The sequence below is a fragment of the Salmo salar genome, unplaced genomic scaffold (genome assembly GCF_965601325.2).
Source record: "Salmo salar unplaced genomic scaffold, fSalSal1 ptg000293l, whole genome shotgun sequence".
Taxonomy (NCBI): domain Eukaryota; kingdom Metazoa; phylum Chordata; class Actinopteri; order Salmoniformes; family Salmonidae; genus Salmo; species Salmo salar.
In genome coordinates, this window is record NW_027675346.1 from 2,900,001 (window position 1) to 2,910,000 (window position 10,000).

A 10,000-nucleotide genomic window follows, 5' to 3' on the forward strand; every position below is an offset into this window, starting at 1 on the left:
TTTGACTATATATGTTGTAGCAAGAGATTGTTTCTCGCTTACGGCCATACCAGCCTGGGTACGCCCGATCTCGTCTGATCTCGGAAGCTAAGCAGGGTCGGCCCTGGTTAGTACTTGGATGGGAGACCGCCTGGGAATACCAGGTGCTGTAAGCATTTTGTCCACGAGGGTGTGCTCTTGCACTATTTCATCAGCAACACTGCCTTGTAGTGAGCATTTAATGATGAATTGACTAAATGCAGCTTCCTGCCTTTTTAATAGGATCAAATTTCCTTGTGTTTTCAATTAGCATCTGCCTTGTATTTATAAGACAAACAAGAATATTGTTGCTGAATGCAGCTTGTGTGTGCTTTGTGCTCCTTTGCCCTGTTCAAATGATGAAAGGAAATAAAGTTTGTATTTTATCCAACTACCTGTGCTAAAAAGTGATGGGAACAGTGTTTGTAATTTCTTCTACTTTTTCAGTGACACAATGTTCAAGCTGCTTATCTAATTGGTGAAAATGCAATGTCTGTTTATGACACTCACTTTGACTATATATGTTGTAGCAAGAGATTGTTTCTCGCTTACGGCCATACCAGCCTGGGTACGCCCGATCTCGTCTGATCTCGGAAGCTAAGCAGGGTCTGGCCTGGTTAGTACTTGGATGGGAGACCGCCTGGGAATACCAGGTGCTGTAAGCATTTTGTCCACGAGGGTGTGCTCTTGCACTATTTCATCAGCAACACTGCCTTGTATTAAGCATTTAATGATGAATTGACTAAATGTCTGTTTTATCAGACTCACTTTGACTATATATGTTGTAGCAAGAGATTGTTTCTCGCTTACGGCCATACCAGCCTGGGTACGCCCGATCTCGTCTGATCTCGGAAGCTAAGCAGGGTCGGGCCTGGTTAGTACTTGGATGGGAGACCGCCTGGGAATACCAGGTGCTGTAAGCATTTTGTCCACGAGGGTGTGCTCTTGCACTATTTCATCAGCAACACTGCCTTGTAGTGAGCATTTAATGATGAATTGACTAAATGCAGCTTCCTGCCTTTTTAATAGGATCAAATTTCCTTGTGTTTTCAATTAGCATCTGCCTTGTATTTATAAGACAAACAAGAATATTGTTGCTGAATGCAGCTTGTGTGTGCTTTGTGCTCCTTTGCCCTGTTCAAATGATGAAAGGAAATAAAGTTTGTATTTTATCCAACTACCTGTGCTAAAAAGTGATGGGAACAGTGTTTGTAATTTCTTCTACTTTTTCAGTGACACAATGTTCAAGCTGCTTATCTAATTGGTGAAAATGCAATGTCTGTTTATGACACTCACTTTGACTATATATGTTGTAGCAAGAGATTGTTTCTCGCTTACGGCCATACCAGCCTGGGTACGCCCGATCTCGTCTGATCTCGGAAGCTAAGCAGGGTCGGGCCTGGTTAGTACTTGGATGGGAGACCGCCTGGGAATACCAGGTGCTGTAAGCATTTTGTCCACGAGGGTGTGCTCTTGCACTATTTCATCAGCAACACTGCCTTGTATTAAGCATTTAATGATGAATTGACTAAATGTCTGTTTTATCAGACTCACTTTGACTATATATGTTGTAGCAAGAGATTGTTTCTCGCTTACGGCCATACCAGCCTGGGTACGCCCGATCTCGTCTGATCTCGGAAGCTAAGCAGGGTCGGGCCTGGTTAGTACTTGGATGGGAGACCGCCTGGGAATACCAGGTGCTGTAAGCATTTTGTCCACGAGGGTGTGCTCTTGCACTATTTCATCAGCAACACTGCCTTGTAGTGAGCATTTAATGATGAATTGACTAAATGCAGCTTCCTGCCTTTTTAATAGGATCAAATTTCCTTGTGTTTTCAATTAGCATCTGCCTTGTATTTATAAGACAAACAAGAATATTGTTGCTGAATGCAGCTTGTGTGTGCTTTGTGCTCCTTTGCCCTGTTCAAATGATGAAAGGAAATAAAGTTTGTATTTTATCCAACTACCTGTGCTAAAAAGTGATGGGAACAGTGTTTGTAATTTCTTCTACTTTTTCAGTGACACAATGTTCAAGCTGCTTATCTAATTGGTGAAAATGCAATGTCTGTTTATGACACTCACTTTGACTATATATGTTGTAGCAAGAGATTGTTTCTCGCTTACGGCCATACCAGCCTGGGTACGCCCGATCTCGTCTGATCTCGGAAGCTAAGCAGGGTCGGGCCTGGTTAGTACTTGGATGGGAGACCGCCTGGGAATACCAGGTGCTGTAAGCATTTTGTCCACGAGGGTGTGCTCTTGCACTATTTCATCAGCAACACTGCCTTGTATTAAGCATTTAATGATGAATTGACTAAATGTCTGTTTTATCAGACTCACTTTGACTATATATGTTGTAGCAAGAGATTGTTTCTCGCTTACGGCCATACCAGCCTGGGTACGCCCGATCTCGTCTGATCTCGGAAGCTAAGCAGGGTCTGGCCTGGTTAGTACTTGGATGGGAGACCGCCTGGGAATACCAGGTGCTGTAAGCATTTTGTCCACGAGGGTGTGCTCTTGCACTATTTCATCAGCAACACTGCCTTGTATTAAGCATTTAATGATGAATTGACTAAATGTCTGTTTTATCAGACTCACTTTGACTATATATGTTGTAGCAAGAGATTGTTTCTCGCTTACGGCCATACCAGCCTGGGTACGCCCGATCTCGTCTGATCTCGGAAGCTAAGCAGGGTCGGGCCTGGTTAGTACTTGGATGGGAGACCGCCTGGGAATACCAGGTGCTGTAAGCATTTTGTCCACGAGGGTGTGCTCTTGCACTATTTCATCAGCAACACTGCCTTGTAGTGAGCATTTAATGATGAATTGACTAAATGCAGCTTCCTGCCTTTTTAATAGGATCAAATTTCCTTGTGTTTTCAATTAGCATCTGCCTTGTATTTATAAGACAAACAAGAATATTGTTGCTGAATGCAGCTTGTGTGTGCTTTGTGCTCCTTTGCCCTGTTCAAATGATGAAAGGAAATAAAGTTTGTATTTTATCCAACTACCTGTGCTAAAAAGTGATGGGAACAGTGTTTGTAATTTCTTCTACTTTTTCAGTGACACAATGTTCAAGCTGCTTATCTAATTGGTGAAAATGCAATGTCTGTTTATGACACTCACTTTGACTATATATGTTGTAGCAAGAGATTGTTTCTCGCTTACGGCCATACCAGCCTGGGTACGCCCGATCTCGTCTGATCTCGGAAGCTAAGCAGGGTCGGGCCTGGTTAGTACTTGGATGGGAGACCGCCTGGGAATACCAGGTGCTGTAAGCATTTTGTCCACGAGGGTGTGCTCTTGCACTATTTCATCAGCAACACTGCCTTGTATTAAGCATTTAATGATGAATTGACTAAATGTCTGTTTTATCAGACTCACTTTGACTATATATGTTGTAGCAAGAGATTGTTTCTCGCTTACGGCCATACCAGCCTGGGTACGCCCGATCTCGTCTGATCTCGGAAGCTAAGCAGGGTCTGGCCTGGTTAGTACTTGGATGGGAGACCGCCTGGGAATACCAGGTGCTGTAAGCATTTTGTCCACGAGGGTGTGCTCTTGCACTATTTCATCAGCAACACTGCCTTGTATTAAGCATTTAATGATGAATTGACTAAATGTCTGTTTTATCAGACTCACTTTGACTATATATGTTGTAGCAAGAGATTGTTTCTCGCTTACGGCCATACCAGCCTGGGTACGCCCGATCTCGTCTGATCTCGGAAGCTAAGCAGGGTCGGGCCTGGTTAGTACTTGGATGGGAGACCGCCTGGGAATACCAGGTGCTGTAAGCATTTTGTCCACGAGGGTGTGCTCTTGCACTATTTCATCAGCAACACTGCCTTGTAGTGAGCATTTAATGATGAATTGACTAAATGCAGCTTCCTGCCTTTTTAATAGGATCAAATTTCCTTGTGTTTTCAATTAGCATCTGCCTTGTATTTATAAGACAAACAAGAATATTGTTGCTGAATGCAGCTTGTGTGTGCTTTGTGCTCCTTTGCCCTGTTCAAATGATGAAAGGAAATAAAGTTTGTATTTTATCCAACTACCTGTGCTAAAAAGTGATGGGAACAGTGTTTGTAATTTCTTCTACTTTTTCAGTGACACAATGTTCAAGCTGCTTATCTAATTGGTGAAAATGCAATGTCTGTTTATGACACTCACTTTGACTATATATGTTGTAGCAAGAGATTGTTTCTCGCTTACGGCCATACCAGCCTGGGTACGCCCGATCTCGTCTGATCTCGGAAGCTAAGCAGGGTCGGGCCTGGTTAGTACTTGGATGGGAGACCGCCTGGGAATACCAGGTGCTGTAAGCATTTTGTCCACGAGGGTGTGCTCTTGCACTATTTCATCAGCAACACTGCCTTGTATTAAGCATTTAATGATGAATTGACTAAATGTCTGTTTTATCAGACTCACTTTGACTATATATGTTGTAGCAAGAGATTGTTTCTCGCTTACGGCCATACCACCCTGGGTACGCCCGATCTCGTCTGATCTCGGAAGCTAAGCAGGGTCTGGCCTGGTTAGTACTTGGATGGGAGACCGCCTGGGAATACCAGGTGCTGTAAGCATTTTGTCCACGAGGGTGTGCTCTTGCACTATTTCATCAGCAACACTGCCTTGTATTAAGCATTTAATGATGAATTGACTAAATGTCTGTTTTATCAGACTCACTTTGACTATATATGTTGTAGCAAGAGATTGTTTCTCGCTTACGGCCATACCAGCCTGGGTACGCCCGATCTCGTCTGATCTCGGAAGCTAAGCAGGGTCGGCCCTGGTTAGTACTTGGATGGGAGACCGCCTGGGAATACCAGGTGCTGTAAGCATTTTGTCCACGAGGGTGTGCTCTTGCACTATTTCATCAGCAACACTGCCTTGTAGTGAGCATTTAATGATGAATTGACTAAATGCAGCTTCCTGCCTTTTTAATAGGATCAAATTTCCTTGTGTTTTCAATTAGCATCTGCCTTGTATTTATAAGACAAACAAGAATATTGTTGCTGAATGCAGCTTGTGTGTGCTTTGTGCTCCTTTGCCCTGTTCAAATGATGAAAGGAAATAAAGTTTGTATTTTATCCAACTACCTGTGCTAAAAAGTGATGGGAACAGTGTTTGTAATTTCTTCTACTTTTTCAGTGACACAATGTTCAAGCTGCTTATCTAATTGGTGAAAATGCAATGTCTGTTTATGACACTCACTTTGACTATATATGTTGTAGCAAGAGATTGTTTCTCGCTTACGGCCATACCAGCCTGGGTACGCCCGATCTCGTCTGATCTCGGAAGCTAAGCAGGGTCGGGCCTGGTTAGTACTTGGATGGGAGACCGCCTGTGAATACCAGGTGCTGTAAGCATTTTGTCCACGAGGGTGTGCTCTTGCACTATTTCATCAGCAACACTGCCTTGTATTAAGCATTTAATGATGAATTGACTAAATGTCTGTTTTATCAGACTCACTTTGACTATATATGTTGTAGCAAGAGATTGTTTCTCGCTTACGGCCATACCACCCTGGGTACGCCCGATCTCGTCTGATCTCGGAAGCTAAGCAGGGTCGGGCCTGGTTAGTACTTGGATGGGAGACCGCCTGGGAATACCAGGTGCTGTAAGCATTTTGTCCACGAGGGTGTGCTCTTGCACTATTTCATCAGCAACACTGCCTTGTAGTGAGCATTTAATGATGAATTGACTAAATGCAGCTTCCTGCCTTTTTAATAGGATCAAATTTCCTTGTGTTTTCAATTAGCATCTGCCTTGTATTTATAAGACAAACAAGAATATTGTTGCTGAATGCAGCTTGTGTGTGCTTTGTGCTCCTTTGCCCTGTTCAAATGATGAAAGGAAATAAAGTTTGTATTTTATCCAACTACCTGTGCTAAAAAGTGATGGGAACAGTGTTTGTAATTTCTTCTACTTTTTCAGTGACACAATGTTCAAGCTGCTTATCTAATTGGTGAAAATGCAATGTCTGTTTATGACACTCACTTTGACTATATATGTTGTAGCAAGAGATTGTTTCTCGCTTACGGCCATACCAGCCTGGGTACGCCCGATCTCGTCTGATCTCGGAAGCTAAGCAGGGTCGGGCCTGGTTAGTACTTGGATGGGAGACCGCCTGGGAATACCAGGTGCTGTAAGCATTTTGTCCACGAGGGTGTGCTCTTGCACTATTTCATCAGCAACACTGCCTTGTATTAAGCATTTAATGATGAATTGACTAAATGTCTGTTTTATCAGACTCACTTTGACTATATATGTTGTAGCAAGAGATTGTTTCTCGCTTACGGCCATACCACCCTGGGTACGCCCGATCTCGTCTGATCTCGGAAGCTAAGCAGGGTCTGGCCTGGTTAGTACTTGGATGGGAGACCGCCTGGGAATACCAGGTGCTGTAAGCATTTTGTCCACGAGGGTGTGCTCTTGCACTATTTCATCAGCAACACTGCCTTGTATTAAGCATTTAATGATGAATTGACTAAATGTCTGTTTTATCAGACTCACTTTGACTATATATGTTGTAGCAAGAGATTGTTTCTCGCTTACGGCCATACCAGCCTGGGTACGCCCGATCTCGTCTGATCTCGGAAGCTAAGCAGGGTCGGGCCTGGTTAGTACTTGGATGGGAGACCGCCTGGGAATACCAGGTGCTGTAAGCATTTTGTCCACGAGGGTGTGCTCTTGCACTATTTCATCAGCAACACTGCCTTGTAGTGAGCATTTAATGATGAATTGACTAAATGCAGCTTCCTGCCTTTTTAATAGGATCAAATTTCCTTGTGTTTTCAATTAGCATCTGCCTTGTATTTATAAGACAAACAAGAATATTGTTGCTGAATGCAGCTTGTGTGTGCTTTGTGCTCCTTTGCCCTGTTCAAATGATGAAAGGAAATAAAGTTTGTATTTTATCCAACTACCTGTGCTAAAAAGTGATGGGAACAGTGTTTGTAATTTCTTCTACTTTTTCAGTGACACAATGTTCAAGCTGCTTATCTAATTGGTGAAAATGCAATGTCTGTTTATGACACTCACTTTGACTATATATGTTGTAGCAAGAGATTGTTTCTCGCTTACGGCCATACCAGCCTGGGTACGCCCGATCTCGTCTGATCTCGGAAGCTAAGCAGGGTCGGGCCTGGTTAGTACTTGGATGGGAGACCGCCTGGGAATACCAGGTGCTGTAAGCATTTTGTCCACGAGGGTGTGCTCTTGCACTATTTCATCAGCAACACTGCCTTGTATTAAGCATTTAATGATGAATTGACTAAATGTCTGTTTTATCAGACTCACTTTGACTATATATGTTGTAGCAAGAGATTGTTTCTCGCTTACGGCCATACCACCCTGGGTACGCCCGATCTCGTCTGATCTCGGAAGCTAAGCAGGGTCTGGCCTGGTTAGTACTTGGATGGGAGACCGCCTGGGAATACCAGGTGCTGTAAGCATTTTGTCCACGAGGGTGTGCTCTTGCACTATTTCATCAGCAACACTGCCTTGTATTAAGCATTTAATGATGAATTGACTAAATGTCTGTTTTATCAGACTCACTTTGACTATATATGTTGTAGCAAGAGATTGTTTCTCGCTTACGGCCATACCAGCCTGGGTACGCCCGATCTCGTCTGATCTCGGAAGCTAAGCAGGGTCGGGCCTGGTTAGTACTTGGATGGGAGACCGCCTGGGAATACCAGGTGCTGTAAGCATTTTGTCCACGAGGGTGTGCTCTTGCACTATTTCATCAGCAACACTGCCTTGTAGTGAGCATTTAATGATGAATTGACTAAATGCAGCTTCCTGCCTTTTTAATAGGATCAAATTTCCTTGTGTTTTCAATTAGCATCTGCCTTGTATTTATAAGACAAACAAGAATATTGTTGCTGAATGCAGCTTGTGTGTGCTTTGTGCTCCTTTGCCCTGTTCAAATGATGAAAGGAAATAAAGTTTGTATTTTATCCAACTACCTGTGCTAAAAAGTGATGGGAACAGTGTTTGTAATTTCTTCTACTTTTTCAGTGACACAATGTTCAAGCTGCTTATCTAATTGGTGAAAATGCAATGTCTGTTTATGACACTCACTTTGACTATATATGTTGTAGCAAGAGATTGTTTCTCGCTTACGGCCATACCAGCCTGGGTACGCCCGATCTCGTCTGATCTCGGAAGCTAAGCAGGGTCGGGCCTGGTTAGTACTTGGATGGGAGACCGCCTGGGAATACCAGGTGCTGTAAGCATTTTGTCCACGAGGGTGTGCTCTTGCACTATTTCATCAGCAACACTGCCTTGTATTAAGCATTTAATGATGAATTGACTAAATGTCTGTTTTATCAGACTCACTTTGACTATATATGTTGTAGCAAGAGATTGTTTCTCGCTTACGGCCATACCAGCCTGGGTACGCCCGATCTCGTCTGATCTCGGAAGCTAAGCAGGGTCGGGCCTGGTTAGTACTTGGATGGGAGACCGCCTGGGAATACCAGGTGCTGTAAGCATTTTGTCCACGAGGGTGTGCTCTTGCACTATTTCATCAGCAACACTGCCTTGTAGTGAGCATTTAATGATGAATTGACTAAATGCAGCTTCCTGCCTTTTTAATAGGATCAAATTTCCTTGTGTTTTCAATTAGCATCTGCCTTGTATTTATAAGACAAACAAGAATATTGTTGCTGAATGCAGCTTGTGTGTGCTTTGTGCTCCTTTGCCCTGTTCAAATGATGAAAGGAAATAAAGTTTGTATTTTATCCAACTACCTGTGCTAAAAAGTGATGGGAACAGTGTTTGTAATTTCTTCTACTTTTTCAGTGACACAATGTTCAAGCTGCTTATCTAATTGGTGAAAATGCAATGTCTGTTTATGACACTCACTTTGACTATATATGTTGTAGCAAGAGATTGTTTCTCGCTTACGGCCATACCAGCCTGGGTACGCCCGATCTCGTCTGATCTCGGAAGCTAAGCAGGGTCGGGCCTGGTTAGTACTTGGATGGGAGACCGCCTGGGAATACCAGGTGCTGTAAGCATTTTGTCCACGAGGGTGTGCTCTTGCACTATTTCATCAGCAACACTGCCTTGTATTAAGCATTTAATGATGAATTGACTAAATGTCTGTTTTATCAGACTCACTTTGACTATATATGTTGTAGCAAGAGATTGTTTCTCGCTTATGGCCATACCACCCTGGGTACGCCCGATCTCGTCTGATCTCGGAAGCTAAGTAGGGTCTGGCCTGGTTAGTACTTGGATGGGAGACCGCCTGGGAATACCAGGTGCTGTAAGCATTTTGTCCACGAGGGTGTGCTCTTGCACTATTTCATCAGCAACACTGCCTTGTATTAAGCATTTAATGATGAATTGACTAAATGTCTGTTTTATCAGACTCACTTTGACTATATATGTTGTAGCAAGAGATTGTTTCTCGCTTACGGCCATACCAGCCTGGGTACGCCCGATCTCGTCTGATCTCGGAAGCTAAGCAGGGTCGGGCCTGGTTAGTACTTGGATGGGAGACCGCCTGGGAATACCAGGTGCTGTAAGCATTTTGTCCACGAGGGTGTGCTCTTGCACTATTTCATCAGCAACACTGCCTTGTATTAAGCATTTAATGATGAATTGACTAAATGTCTGTTTTATCAGACTCACTTTGACTATATATGTTGTAGCAAGAGATTGTTTCTCGCTTACGGCCATACCACCCTGGGTACGCCCGATCTCGTCTGATCTCGGAAGCTAAGCAGGGTCGGGCCTGGTTAGTACTTGGATGGGAGACCGCCTGGGAATACCAGGTGCTGTAAGCATTTTGTCCACGAGGGTGTGCTCTTGCACTATTTCATCAGCAACACTGCCTTGTATTAAGCATTTAATGATGAATTGACTAAATGTCTGTTTTATCAGACTCACTTTGACTATATATGTTGTAGCAAGAGATTGTTTCTCGCTTACGGCCATACCAGCCTGGGTACGCCCGATCTCGTCT

At 43.6% G+C, this 10,000-nt stretch overlaps 29 non-coding genes across 29 annotated transcripts in view; all 29 read left to right on the forward strand.

Annotated features, from left to right (window-relative positions):
• Positions 1–36: 36 nt before the first annotated feature.
• Positions 37–155, forward strand: LOC145868551 (5S ribosomal RNA). Its single transcript, XR_014384547.1, has one exon. It is a non-coding gene; the product is annotated as a 5S ribosomal RNA (ribosomal RNA).
• A 409-nt stretch (positions 156–564) lies between these two features.
• On the forward strand, positions 565–683 carry LOC145868942 (5S ribosomal RNA). Its single transcript, XR_014384937.1, has one exon. It is a non-coding gene; the product is annotated as a 5S ribosomal RNA (ribosomal RNA).
• Positions 684–822: 139 nt separating this feature from the next.
• LOC145874227 (5S ribosomal RNA) lies at positions 823–941 on the forward strand. The gene has a single exon (XR_014389861.1). It is a non-coding gene; the product is annotated as a 5S ribosomal RNA (ribosomal RNA).
• Positions 942–1,350: 409 nt separating this feature from the next.
• Positions 1,351–1,469, forward strand: LOC145874228 (5S ribosomal RNA). Its single transcript, XR_014389862.1, has one exon. It is a non-coding gene; the product is annotated as a 5S ribosomal RNA (ribosomal RNA).
• Positions 1,470–1,608: 139 nt separating this feature from the next.
• Positions 1,609–1,727, forward strand: LOC145874229 (5S ribosomal RNA). The gene has a single exon (XR_014389863.1). It is a non-coding gene; the product is annotated as a 5S ribosomal RNA (ribosomal RNA).
• A 409-nt stretch (positions 1,728–2,136) lies between these two features.
• On the forward strand, positions 2,137–2,255 carry LOC145874230 (5S ribosomal RNA). Its single transcript, XR_014389864.1, has one exon. It is a non-coding gene; the product is annotated as a 5S ribosomal RNA (ribosomal RNA).
• A 139-nt stretch (positions 2,256–2,394) lies between these two features.
• Positions 2,395–2,513, forward strand: LOC145868943 (5S ribosomal RNA). The gene has a single exon (XR_014384938.1). It is a non-coding gene; the product is annotated as a 5S ribosomal RNA (ribosomal RNA).
• A 139-nt stretch (positions 2,514–2,652) lies between these two features.
• On the forward strand, positions 2,653–2,771 carry LOC145874231 (5S ribosomal RNA). The gene has a single exon (XR_014389865.1). It is a non-coding gene; the product is annotated as a 5S ribosomal RNA (ribosomal RNA).
• A 409-nt stretch (positions 2,772–3,180) lies between these two features.
• On the forward strand, positions 3,181–3,299 carry LOC145874232 (5S ribosomal RNA). The gene has a single exon (XR_014389866.1). It is a non-coding gene; the product is annotated as a 5S ribosomal RNA (ribosomal RNA).
• Positions 3,300–3,438: 139 nt separating this feature from the next.
• On the forward strand, positions 3,439–3,557 carry LOC145868944 (5S ribosomal RNA). Its single transcript, XR_014384939.1, has one exon. It is a non-coding gene; the product is annotated as a 5S ribosomal RNA (ribosomal RNA).
• A 139-nt stretch (positions 3,558–3,696) lies between these two features.
• On the forward strand, positions 3,697–3,815 carry LOC145874233 (5S ribosomal RNA). Its single transcript, XR_014389867.1, has one exon. It is a non-coding gene; the product is annotated as a 5S ribosomal RNA (ribosomal RNA).
• A 409-nt stretch (positions 3,816–4,224) lies between these two features.
• LOC145874234 (5S ribosomal RNA) lies at positions 4,225–4,343 on the forward strand. Its single transcript, XR_014389868.1, has one exon. It is a non-coding gene; the product is annotated as a 5S ribosomal RNA (ribosomal RNA).
• A 139-nt stretch (positions 4,344–4,482) lies between these two features.
• LOC145874658 (5S ribosomal RNA) lies at positions 4,483–4,601 on the forward strand. Its single transcript, XR_014390294.1, has one exon. It is a non-coding gene; the product is annotated as a 5S ribosomal RNA (ribosomal RNA).
• A 139-nt stretch (positions 4,602–4,740) lies between these two features.
• On the forward strand, positions 4,741–4,859 carry LOC145868552 (5S ribosomal RNA). The gene has a single exon (XR_014384548.1). It is a non-coding gene; the product is annotated as a 5S ribosomal RNA (ribosomal RNA).
• A 409-nt stretch (positions 4,860–5,268) lies between these two features.
• LOC145875487 (5S ribosomal RNA) lies at positions 5,269–5,387 on the forward strand. The gene has a single exon (XR_014391123.1). It is a non-coding gene; the product is annotated as a 5S ribosomal RNA (ribosomal RNA).
• Positions 5,388–5,526: 139 nt separating this feature from the next.
• Positions 5,527–5,645, forward strand: LOC145871163 (5S ribosomal RNA). Its single transcript, XR_014386793.1, has one exon. It is a non-coding gene; the product is annotated as a 5S ribosomal RNA (ribosomal RNA).
• A 409-nt stretch (positions 5,646–6,054) lies between these two features.
• Positions 6,055–6,173, forward strand: LOC145874235 (5S ribosomal RNA). Its single transcript, XR_014389869.1, has one exon. It is a non-coding gene; the product is annotated as a 5S ribosomal RNA (ribosomal RNA).
• Positions 6,174–6,312: 139 nt separating this feature from the next.
• On the forward strand, positions 6,313–6,431 carry LOC145874659 (5S ribosomal RNA). The gene has a single exon (XR_014390295.1). It is a non-coding gene; the product is annotated as a 5S ribosomal RNA (ribosomal RNA).
• A 139-nt stretch (positions 6,432–6,570) lies between these two features.
• Positions 6,571–6,689, forward strand: LOC145874236 (5S ribosomal RNA). The gene has a single exon (XR_014389870.1). It is a non-coding gene; the product is annotated as a 5S ribosomal RNA (ribosomal RNA).
• Positions 6,690–7,098: 409 nt separating this feature from the next.
• On the forward strand, positions 7,099–7,217 carry LOC145874238 (5S ribosomal RNA). Its single transcript, XR_014389872.1, has one exon. It is a non-coding gene; the product is annotated as a 5S ribosomal RNA (ribosomal RNA).
• Positions 7,218–7,356: 139 nt separating this feature from the next.
• LOC145874660 (5S ribosomal RNA) lies at positions 7,357–7,475 on the forward strand. Its single transcript, XR_014390296.1, has one exon. It is a non-coding gene; the product is annotated as a 5S ribosomal RNA (ribosomal RNA).
• A 139-nt stretch (positions 7,476–7,614) lies between these two features.
• LOC145874239 (5S ribosomal RNA) lies at positions 7,615–7,733 on the forward strand. The gene has a single exon (XR_014389873.1). It is a non-coding gene; the product is annotated as a 5S ribosomal RNA (ribosomal RNA).
• A 409-nt stretch (positions 7,734–8,142) lies between these two features.
• Positions 8,143–8,261, forward strand: LOC145874240 (5S ribosomal RNA). The gene has a single exon (XR_014389874.1). It is a non-coding gene; the product is annotated as a 5S ribosomal RNA (ribosomal RNA).
• Positions 8,262–8,400: 139 nt separating this feature from the next.
• Positions 8,401–8,519, forward strand: LOC145874241 (5S ribosomal RNA). The gene has a single exon (XR_014389875.1). It is a non-coding gene; the product is annotated as a 5S ribosomal RNA (ribosomal RNA).
• Positions 8,520–8,928: 409 nt separating this feature from the next.
• Positions 8,929–9,047, forward strand: LOC145874242 (5S ribosomal RNA). The gene has a single exon (XR_014389876.1). It is a non-coding gene; the product is annotated as a 5S ribosomal RNA (ribosomal RNA).
• A 139-nt stretch (positions 9,048–9,186) lies between these two features.
• LOC145868596 (5S ribosomal RNA) lies at positions 9,187–9,305 on the forward strand. Its single transcript, XR_014384592.1, has one exon. It is a non-coding gene; the product is annotated as a 5S ribosomal RNA (ribosomal RNA).
• A 139-nt stretch (positions 9,306–9,444) lies between these two features.
• LOC145874243 (5S ribosomal RNA) lies at positions 9,445–9,563 on the forward strand. Its single transcript, XR_014389877.1, has one exon. It is a non-coding gene; the product is annotated as a 5S ribosomal RNA (ribosomal RNA).
• Positions 9,564–9,702: 139 nt separating this feature from the next.
• LOC145871273 (5S ribosomal RNA) lies at positions 9,703–9,821 on the forward strand. Its single transcript, XR_014386904.1, has one exon. It is a non-coding gene; the product is annotated as a 5S ribosomal RNA (ribosomal RNA).
• Positions 9,822–9,960: 139 nt separating this feature from the next.
• Positions 9,961–10,000, forward strand: part of LOC145874244 (5S ribosomal RNA) — a 119-nt gene continuing 79 nt past the window's right edge. The window contains exon 1 of the ribosomal RNA XR_014389878.1: positions 9,961–10,000. This exon is cut by the window's right edge and continues 79 nt beyond it. This is a non-coding gene — a ribosomal RNA (5S ribosomal RNA).